An 11,459-nucleotide genomic window follows, 5' to 3' on the forward strand; every position below is an offset into this window, starting at 1 on the left:
ACGTCCAGCTAAGCCCTGCAGGGTCCTACTACGTCCAGCTATGCGCCGCAGTGTCCTGCTACGTCCAGCTATGCCCTGGAGTGTCCTGCTACGTCCAGCTATGCCCTGGAGTGTCCTGCTACGTCCCGCTACGTCCAGCTATGCCCTGCAGTGTCCTGTTACGTCCAGCTACATTCTACTGTGCTACGCTACACCCTGTAAGACCCCGCAGCGCCCTGCTATGACATGAACTACTACCACTGATTTCATTTTCAGTCACTGTTATTGCCACCGTTCATCACCCCGCCCCGCTAAGCAAGCCAATAATTGATTACTATAGAAAATAATCAAGGGTTAGCTTAATAATCAAAAACAGACCTTAGTTGCAGCTATGTGCCACAGTAGGCAGGGCCATGAAGTGTGTCTGGGACTTTTTACGTTCACATTCTCCAATGTTACACATGAGTATTAAAGGCTGATCTGAGATTTGTTAGACTACAGACCTTTAATTTTAATTTGTTGGAGACAAACAGATAACATATCTAATTTAGGAAGATACTAATATCATATAATATGTACATAATATAATACCCCACACAGAAACATATCCTGGTATTGTGAAGGTTTTGGAACAGTAGCTATGAAGAGCTAATGTACAGACAATGTTTTTGAAGAGTCAATTGAATGAATACATGAAGATGATAAAGAAGAAAATAATCAGAAAATGCCAGAGAGTCTTTTTGGTGGCAACTCCCTCCCCTGATTTGGATTTATGAAATTCAGGCTGCAGCCCTAACGACAGGCATGGCTCGAATGGTAGAAGCCAAACATCCTCCAGGAGGCTCCGGCTTACCCATTAGTACCTTCATTAGAAATCATCCCAATTAGAGAATGAAACATGGTGTAATCCGAGCTCTTACTCTCAGCCTGTTTTCTCATCCACTGGACACAGGTCCACCTACAAATCCCGTCCTCACATCTGGAAGAGTTGGCTTGAAATCCCATTTTACGCAAATACACAAAAAAAGACATGAAAGAATTCAGCGTGATTCATTCCTGCCCTGCAGCGGCTCTCTGCTAATGTGTTTCATCTCCTTTCTTTCCATTTCCAAAATCCAGTTTCATGTTTATTCTACCATTACTGCAGGTTTTACTGTAAGACATTTCCCCCCCAGTGTGTTTCAGTTGCATGGGAACTATTGCCTAGACATTGCTCTATGCTTCACAGAGCCTTTGTTTCACATTGTCGCTGCTTTTTTACACCTGACATCATGTTATCATGTTATCATGTGAGCGGGGGCTCCTCTGAGGCCGACCCACCGTACGTCCTCTCCTTTCTGAGGTCACGGGATGTGTTCGCATGGCCTGACCTCAGATTCAAGACATGGACACCACCAGGGCTAGACGTGGTCTCAGCCTGGAACAACACTGACCTCAAGTGGTTGTTTAACAGCAGCTCATTCAACAGACTGGAGCTCAGCTTCATCATATACTGTATTGTTTACATGATATTATGCTCTGATTATAGTAATTATCCTGCACTTACCACATGCTCGTACTGCTTTTGTGATGCTTTATATTGTTGAATGAGCAGAACCGCAGGGGGAGTGTTCCAGCTGCACAGCACACGGTTCGTGTTTGTGCTCAGTGTTCTGCTTCACCCCCCCACTCAGTGACAACGTGCTTGTGTGCATTCCACTATTCAGTCAGTGAAAAGCATGGAAAAAATAGATGAACTTTAATAATTCAAGCTGAACTCCATGTGCGGCTGGGATGGATGCGCCCGTGCCGGTGGACACGTTAAATGGGTATGATTGTGGAATCCGGATCAAAGACGCCTGGTTTTGGGGTGATACATCACACCTTTTATGAGATGAGATGAGGGCCCCTTTCGACCCCTTCTGTTGTCAGTCTTAGTCATATGTTGCTTTCACACCCTCTTCACTTGGTCGTTTTAAAACATAGTATAGATAGTCCGGTTCCTTTGAGACGCTGTTAAGGCTCGCCCCTACTCTAACAAACTCTGGTCTACTTAAAAACGGGGGTCTCAGTCTTCAGTTTACAAAGTAAACTAGAGTTTAGTTCATTTCAAGTGAGAACGTGGTCCGACTTAAATACAGGAAGTGAACCAAAACACAGCATTTACTAGCATGTCATTTTAAACCTAGCACACAATTTACAGACTTATGCATGATTGAAGGGTTCATAACTGTCAGATGCATAAACTGTTCTGAGCACACGTCGCTGGTCGTGGAGTCCGTCCCCGAGACAGCTGCCTGTGGTTAGTTTACGCTGGGACAGCAGGACATCAGCAGGACATCAGCAGGACAGGTGAGTGTGTTGTCTTCAGAAGTGAAGTGACAGGCTCAGGCGGTAACGAGCGACACGCCAACGGTCTGACCGATCCGGTGCTGTGGTTTTGAGCGGAGCTGGACCGGAGAGTAACATGTGTCTGGTCCAGTGAGCTTTGCATAAAAAATGGTTGTCATTTGCAAGGCTACTTTTACTTTTATACGTTAAGTAAATTTCCAAGCTTGTAGTTTGTTACTTTTACTTGAGTAAAGAAGTTTAATCAGTGATTCCACTTTTACCAGAGTATTTTTTAACACAAGTATCTGTACTTCTACGGAAAGTGAGTACTTTTGCCATCTCTGGAAATATTGTATGTTTTATGTATTGTATAGGCCATGCAGGAACATATATATATATATATATATATAAATATATATACATATATATATTCCCTGAAGCCCCCCACCCCTCACTTCCAAAGGTCTATATGTGTGTTTGTGTGTGTGTGTGTGTGCCTGTAATTTGACAACTTTGCAGTGAATATTTCCAGTGAAGACAAATTGGTGCATAAAACATCATCAAAATAAAGAATTTGATCCTCATAATTCAAACCAGAAAGAGGAACAGACTGGGGGGGTGCACCTTTTGGGTGCTGGCCTCTTGTGACTGCTGTAGAGTGTCAAGTGTCTAAACCAATTCATGACGTAGGATGTTGTTTCTTTTAAAAAAAAGAGACAATCAGGAATTAGAGTTTGGGCATTCTAATGCAAATATATTGATTTAGGAAGCATTCCATTCCGTTATGCATCATAATTTCAAATGATGTCGTAGTGTTCTCGGTTTGGAAGAACACTTGAGGCGCTGCCACAGTTCAGACTGACACTACCAGGTTGACTTCGCCCAGCGCAGCAGGAAAAGGTAAGAGGCCCGCTCGCTGCTGTGTGTTTTCACACACTCATAAGCTTTGTCATCATCAGCGTAGTGGCAGCCCGGCTCCCTCGCCGCACCACCTGCCTTTGATTGATCATTGTTTTGATCAGCCTTGACTTTGTGATTTATCAAGCCTCCCTGTGTTCATTTATCTATTTAGCACTCACTGACGCCCTCTTATTATCATCTCACACTGTGAATCTCGTGCAGATTCACACACAATACGCTTCAAGACATCTTACCGTTGAGTAGGTAGAAAATTCATAGTTTTCTAACTTGTTGTCTTTGCAGCGTTGTCTAAATTCACGGCTAAATGCACCACTGGCCCAAAGGTCCAAAGACTTGGAAGAGGACAATGAAGGGGAAGAGCTCAGGTAAAAGGTGTGATGTATCACCCCAAAACCAGGCGTCTTTGATCCGGATTCCACAATCATACCCATTTAACGTGTCCACCGGCGCGGGCGCATCCATCCCAGCCCGGGTAAGAAACAGAAACGGACACTGTACAATTGTTTCCGGAGACGTAATGTTAGGACTGCAGGCAAACACATATGGGCCCTAAGGGGCCCCAAAGGGACAAAGCAGCAGAGAAGCTGGGGGCATCCAGCCGCCAGCCCTCAGCCACAGAGACCCCCAGTCCAGAACCACACACCGGCACAGGTAAGATCATAGGTTACGATGGGGACATTGTCCACGATTAAAGCAATAACTACTGACTGACTGATATTCTGGTAATATCACAGATATATCAATATTAGCTTGTATGTTAGCGTATAGGCAGAAACTACTTAATGACTACTTTGTTTAATTTTCCTATTTTTTTCAAAATACAATGACATTTATTGTTTCATTACCAAAATACAAATTAATTAAATTAATTTAACTAAATTATTTTATTTGGTTGGTTAGCTGATTTAGTTAATGAAGTTAATTTAAGTAGTAAATTAACTTATACTAATTTAACTAAAGTAATACGTTTTGTACACACACAGCTGGATTTTCTTGTTAATTAAAGTAGTCAGTCTTAAAGGATTCCGATAAAACATGTTTTTTATTTTATTTTATTTTAAAATTGTTCTGTTCATTTTCATACGAACCGCTTCGTGACTGTTTTACTATTAAAGTTCATTACATTTCTCCACTTCGGCCAATCAGCCAAAACCGTCTGTTATAACTGGATAAAGAGCATGGATTTGGTGTAACTTGACATGGTCCAAGTTTTCAAACCACCGCTCCTGCCCCACAACTACACACTGCGCTTCTTTTCTTGCCTGTGCTAATGCCTGGCAGGCGACATGCCTCAAGGTGCTGTGCCTCACCTTCCAAACAAGAAGAATACACGAGTCGTGTGAAAAGGAGAGGACTGCAAAAGCAACCACGCTACAACTTGTGCACGCTGCTGCTCTTACTGGCGACTACTGGACTAACTGGGCAATCGTAATTATCTCGGAGTTACAGTGCAGTATACTGCTCTGACTGACATTAGGCTGAGACAGGGCGGGACACCGTATTGAAGTTGCACAGCAGTGGAAAGTGTCAAATAAAGCCACCGCAGTTAGGACAGATAGTACGAGTAGATACGGAATCTGATCGCTGCTGCGAGCCTTCTGATCATGTCCCCTGCTTTGCGCACGGACTCCAGCGTTCTGTCACAGTTCTGTTACAGCGCGTTGGACAGTGTCCCTCAGTGTCTCTGCTTTACAGCTCGTTGGACAGTGTCCTGCGAAGTGCAGAAAAGTTGTGGGGCTCTAAACCCAGTCCGGCAAGGCTGCAGAGTTAGAGCAACAACAGAAGAACGTGGACATAAGAAGGAGTTGCTTAGCAACACGTTCCAACCAGATGGAATTCATCTCTGGACATGATAAATACATTGTTCAAATCGAGACACAACATTTTTTAATGTAACTGCTACTTTATAAACAAAAATGCTGGTAAGTTTTTGCAGAACAAAAGGAATGTTACGGCACTTTTGTTCATATGGCAAAACATTTAAAAAAAATTGCACTATAAACATTACTTTTGAATTCATTATTTCATTTTGCGCTTAATCGGGGAAATTATGTGATTAATCGCGATTAAAAAATGTAATCGCTGCCCAGCTCTAATAGATATATATATATATATATATATATATATATATATATATTTATATAGTATAGCAGGAAAGAGAGAGGGGAAATGACATGCAGTTTGTTGAGGACTGACCTCTGTAAAAAATACATTCTTTTTAGAAAGAAATTAGAATGTGTCATGTCTCATGAAATATTGTCTCTAGAAGTGAATATTCAACTTTTGTTTTTGTTAAAGAAGGAAAAGAAAATCACAATACTCAATACTATCAAACCACAATACAAATCCAGTTGGCACCCATGTATCATGAAAGACTCAAATCAGCAAGGTGAATGGTCCCAGCCCTAATGCTGTGCATGTTCCAGATGTGGGCGGGTAAGGTGAAGCAGCTGGAGCAGCATGTGTGCGAAGCGACATCCGAGAAGAGTTTCTTAGCCGTGCAGCTCCACGCTTTACTGCTGACTGTCAATCAGATCGCAGCAGATCGTTGAATCACTCCTGCAGAGCGCTTCAGCCAGGCGGGGGCGCAGGAGGAGCAGTCAAACCTTATCAGCCAGCTCTCCCCTGCCTCCTGTGAGAACTGCAGACGCCAGACCAGCTCCCAGCCCGATCTGGGCCTGGGATCCACTCCGCCTCCAGAACTGAGCCGTGTGTGAGCTCATCTGGCCATAACAAAATAAAGTCAAAGAAGCAAAGGAAAGCCACCGTCTGAGAGTTCTTACTCTTCTAACATTGTTTGATCGGAAATCTGACTCCAGTCGTCTTGGTTGGTCCTGGGCGGAGATGGCAAAAGTACTCAAAGACTACAAACATTCAAATGACAAAATCCCAGGCCCTTTCTGCATTTAAAGCTTTCAGGGGTGTCATATGGCATATTTTGCTCTGGGCCTGGAATTGGGTCGACATTAACAGAAATTAAAAGCAGCAATATAAGCAGAAGTCTCTGTTTAGGCAGTTTACAATGACGGTGGTTGTGGATGACAGCCAAGTTTAAAAGGGCTGCTCCTTTAGACCCTGATAGTTTTGCAGAGCCATAAAACAGCTTAGACGTTGCACTTCTGATGTGCCAGAGGCAGAGATGGCAAAAGAACTCACTTTCCGTACTTAAGTAGAAGTACAGATACTTGTGTTAAAAAATACTCTGGTAAAAGTAGAAGTACTTATTAAACTTCTTTACTCAAGTAAAAGTAACAAACTACAAGCCTGGAAATTTATTTAAAGTATAAAAGTAAAAGTAGCCTTGCGAATGACAACCACTTTTTATGCAAAGCTCCCTGGACCAGACACGTTACTAGAGAGACGCTGAGGGACTACAGTGGACATGGAGGACACGTCTTTATATGGAAATGGCTACCTTTTAAATGGATGTCTGCCAACAGGCCTAAAACATAAAATATATGATTATTATCACAGAAACTGGGACTCCAGGTTAATACGATTCTGACTCGTTAGCAAGATATGAATTCAGCTGTGATTCTGTGAGAATTCACAAATTTAGTTTCTATTTTTAATCTTCCCCTTAACAGTTAGAGGAATCAACATCTACGTGTGTGCTCAAATATGGCTTCTGGAAAGAAAATAAAGGATTAAATATGAATTACTAAACAGACTTGAATGAAGAAGTTCCCCAGCCCATTGGCCAGGAGTCCTTGATGTCTACTGTCTCAAACATCTTTCGCAGATAAGGCCGAGGATGATGGGAATGTCGTACTGCTTGTCTTCCGGATCTCTGTTTTCTTCTTTTTTTAATAATGTCGCCATCTATACTACTATGTGTTAAAGTTTGCGCCCTCCATGTTAGTATGTGCTAACGTTAGCGCCATCTATACTACTATGTGCTAACGTTAGCGCCATCAAGCTGCAATGATTTGCTGTTAATTAATACAGATTGCCAAATCTGTTGAGTTGCGTCAAATGCATTGTACAGTAGATACATTCCCATCTATTTAGACTAAATATGGTACTGATGACATAAACAATAATAACAATAACTCCAGTAAAATGATTTGAAAGTTGAGGACTAGATTAGGACTGGATTAAAGCTGATTCTGGTTTCCAACTTTGCCCCTGGTGTGTCTGGTAAACACAGACGGAGACGACTTCTCTCTAGCTAAGTTTCCATCCACTTGTCAAATGAATTACAGAATCTGAAGTTGGTGAACAGGTGAAGAACAAACCAAAACCACTAGCTAACAAGTGAACAACACACCAAAACCACTAGCTAACAGGTGAAGAACACACCAAAACCACTAGCTAACAGGTGAACAACACACCAAAACCACTAGCTAACAGGTGAACAACACAACAAAACCACTAGCTAACAGGTGAACAACACAACAAAACCATTAGCTAACAGGTGAAGAACACACCAAAACCACTAGCTAACAGGTGAAGAACACACCAAAACCACTAGCTAACAGGTGAACAACACAACAAAACCACTAGCTAACAGGTGAAGAACACCCCAAAACCACTAGCTAGAATGTGAACAACACACCAAAACCACTAGCTAACAGGTGAACAACACACCAAAACCACTAGCTAACAGGTGAACAACACACCAAAACCACTAGCTAACAGGTGAACAACACACCAAAACCACTAGCTAACAGGTGAAGAACACACCAAAACCACGAGCTAACAGGTGAACAACACACCAAAACCACTAGCTAACAGGTGAAGAACGCACCTAAACCACTACCCAGTAAGCACACATTCGTCGTCACGACGTGTGCAAATGATCGCTTAATCTGCAATTGATCGCGGGTCATTTGGAAGCATCGTTAATTGAGTGTCTGTATGTCGTATTGTGAGAGAAATCTATACATCGCAGCAACGTACTAAATTCGTCTACATGGGTTCCTCTGTTGTTCGCGGGTCATTTGGAAGCATCGTTTTTTTGAGCGCCTGGACGTTGTATTGTGATGGAAATCTATAGCTACATCGCAGCAGCGTATTAAATATGTCGGTAAAATGTATTACAGGTTCCTCAGTTGTTTGCGGGTCATTTGGAAGCATCGCTTATTGAGCGCCTGGACGTCTTAACGTTACACACACTGTTGACGTGATGGACAGCAAGTTGCTGTTAAACTCTATGGTACGCACTATTTCATTTTAACGTAGCAACCGTTAGCTAAAACAACATTTCAACGTTTTGGAAGTTGGTGTTCTTTTGACAAATAACAAGCTATTTTAGCTACTAGCTAAGTTAGCTACGCCATGTCATGGTTTAAAGTAACTTTAAAGCCTTGAGATCAGGCTAACATCACACTAGCCGCCCTTTTCACGTTCATTTAAAATTAAAATACCAGTGTTCTAGCTAGCCACATGTAGCTACTAATTTGACTAGCTAGCTACCCAAACCATAACGTTCAAGTTAGCTAATGTTAACATTACACAGGCCATTAACGTTAGTTAACGTAATCGTTAGGCATATTTGAACGTTACGCGATATCCGTTAACGTTGATGCTAGCGTTAGCTAGCTAGCTAAAAGTAGCCGAGTGCCGCACCTCAGTCATACTTTGCTTGTATCGGTTAGTTTTTTTTTGTTGGCTTAAATGGAACTGAAACCTCAACTGGGAACACATTTTAAGACTTGAAAACTTGTTATCGAAGCAAATGGTATTTGGAATATAGCGTTAGCTAAAATGTCAACTAGCTAGCTAACGTTAAATCTTTTTTTTAGAAGGTGAAGAAGTTCAGGGGCGTGTAATTGCATGCTAACGGTCGTATCATGACGTTGTACGATTATAAGGTTTTATTTTTACCCTGCTTATCACCAAATGGCACTATCTAGCTATGTAAAACCGTTTAGTAAGACTGTGGTTAGTTTCTGTACATTCGGCATGAACAATAAATCTGGTTAACAATTGATTTTAAAAACGGTTTTAAAAGCTGTTCGGAGGGCCAACGGTCATAAAATATCAGTTATTAGATGGTGACCGTTTTTGTTGGCTAACTTTTGACAGTCACATAACTTTGTTTTACATTTTGTTGAAGCTAAATTGACCATAAACCTAGCTAGCTAACGTTAGCTACATAAAACTGACATTAGATATTTAAAATCAGCTTTAACTAGGACTAAACGCATTCGATGCACATATTGAAACTCATTTGACTTTGAGATCAATACAATCCTCAATATCACTATTAATTCTTCAAAATGTCCGAAATACACTGTGTTAATTTCAAAACAATAGTTTGCAATACTAAAAATTATTTATCCTCACAAAAGAACATTATTTGTTGATAGCTTTCACATAGTGTTTCAGGCTTTATGTTGTATTTATAGTGGAAGATAAGAAGACGTGGGCAGGAGTTGTGAGAGAAGGCAACGCACAGATGAAGGACATCATACCACAATTGGGAAAAGAGTGAAAAGAGAAATTTCTTCAATATGTTTAGTAAATCTAAATGACTTTTGCTCAGATACTTAATAAACCTAAATTAATTTTTCTTGTGAAACTGATTGGATTTTCAAAAGAAATGTGTGGCTATATAACTTATCATTTTGCATGCTGTTACTAAATCCAACAAATTTAAAGTTTTGCTTTTGTACTCAATTTTTTAAATTAAATTTAGTTAATTTTTTTCAATACTTTATAATCAAAATTATAGAAATTGTAAAAAAAATCTATTCAATTATATTACGTTTCACGTTGTTGCCATAATTTTTTTAAGTAACCAATGGACACATTTTTTACGGTGTCAGTCTTAAAGGGATTCCACTAAAACATGTTTTTTATTTTATTTTAAAATTGTTCTGTTCATTTTTTTAATTGTTGTTACATGTACATGAATATTATACAAATGTAATTGTCTAGTATTGATATTGACATTAACCTTACAGTGATGGTTATAGAAACAGATTTGACTGATTATTTTGATTGGGATGATTAGACTCTGAGGGGATATCATCTTTTGTAACTTGAGCAACTAAATGTCTCTTCTGTGATCTAATGCCACGGACCCAGGTTGCTCTGTTCCCTGTGTGTGACGCAGCATATTCCCAGGGTCAGTGAACAGGACATCAGCAGCTGCCAGGGGCTGCGTACCGGAGCTTATATTGGCAATGAGACGCGCAGCATCGAGTTCAAACTAGGCAGAGGTAAGCGCAAATTACACTCAACATGCTTACTTCCTGCCAAGGATCATAGAAATTCCTACACAATGATCCTTAAGACATTGTGACCTGAAAAGGTTTGGGAAAACACAAGCCTTTCCCCCAGTACTCAGGTGTTTGTGTCCGGGGGCCATACGGTGTTTTTCTCTACGAGTCGTTTTAACTGGCCCCTTTAGCTGGTTAGACTCAGCTGCTAGCTCCTCTCAGCTAGCTCAGCTGCAGCGACCCCTGAAACGAATGGCACCTCCTGGGGCCTGTACCCGGCTCACAGTAATGTTTTCTCAGTAACTCGAACTGTAAGGCGCAAATATTAACTGGCCGGCGGTCACCTAATTTTCTCAGATATCATGCTAATTGTTGTGCAAGTTTTCATACGAACCGCTTCGTGACACTTTCACTATTAAACTTCACAACATGTCTCCACTTCGGCCAATCGGTTAAAACAATCTGTTATAACTGGATGAAGAGCATGGACTTGGTGTAATACTTTTTTAAAGTCAGCAGGGAATGACGCACAAAACACGATGTGTTTCTATGACTGAGAGATCGATGTTATCGGCCGGCCTATATGTCGGCTTGATATTTGCGTTTTTACGCGGCTGCTGCGTTTGCTGTTTTTCCCGGCAGACCACTCACGCCACGCTGCTGACATGCTCACGCCACGCTGCTGACATGCTCAAGCCACGCAGGCGGTCTGCAGGAGCCCTGCAGAGTCCTGGTGAAGTTAACAACATGACTGAATCGCTCTACTACAAACCTGAAAGCTTACACATGTGTCTGATTTCTTCAACTTCCTCCAGGAAGTTAAATGGCGACCCCCCACAACTACAGACTGCGCTTCTTGCCTGTGATAATGCCTGGCAGGCGACATGCCTCAAGGTGCTTTGCCTCACCTTCCAAACGCTTCCGGCCTTCACCAAACCAACCCTCTATCAGGTTGGCCAGGGCCAGGTGTACACGAGGCGGGACGGGAGTGGGCAAGGGCCTTTGGGTGCCTCCTTTATCCTGGAGTGGTCCAAACAGGTGAGCCATCCCGAGCCAACCCATCATCATTTCATTTCTTCT

At 41.7% G+C, this 11,459-nt stretch overlaps 1 long non-coding RNA gene across 1 annotated transcript in view; it reads left to right on the plus strand.

Moving 5' to 3' along the window:
* The first annotated feature begins 3,511 nt into the window (after positions 1 to 3,511).
* LOC117956701 overlaps positions 3,512 to 11,459 on the plus strand; it is a 28,507-nt gene continuing 20,559 nt past the window's right edge. The window contains exons 1-2 of the long non-coding RNA XR_004659340.1: positions 3,512 to 3,861; positions 10,274 to 10,379. This is a non-coding gene — a long non-coding RNA (uncharacterized LOC117956701). The remainder of the gene's footprint in view (positions 3,862 to 10,273; positions 10,380 to 11,459) is intronic.

Source organism: Etheostoma cragini, chromosome 14 (genome assembly GCF_013103735.1).
Source record: "Etheostoma cragini isolate CJK2018 chromosome 14, CSU_Ecrag_1.0, whole genome shotgun sequence".
Lineage (NCBI taxonomy): Eukaryota > Metazoa > Chordata > Actinopteri > Perciformes > Percidae > Etheostoma > Etheostoma cragini.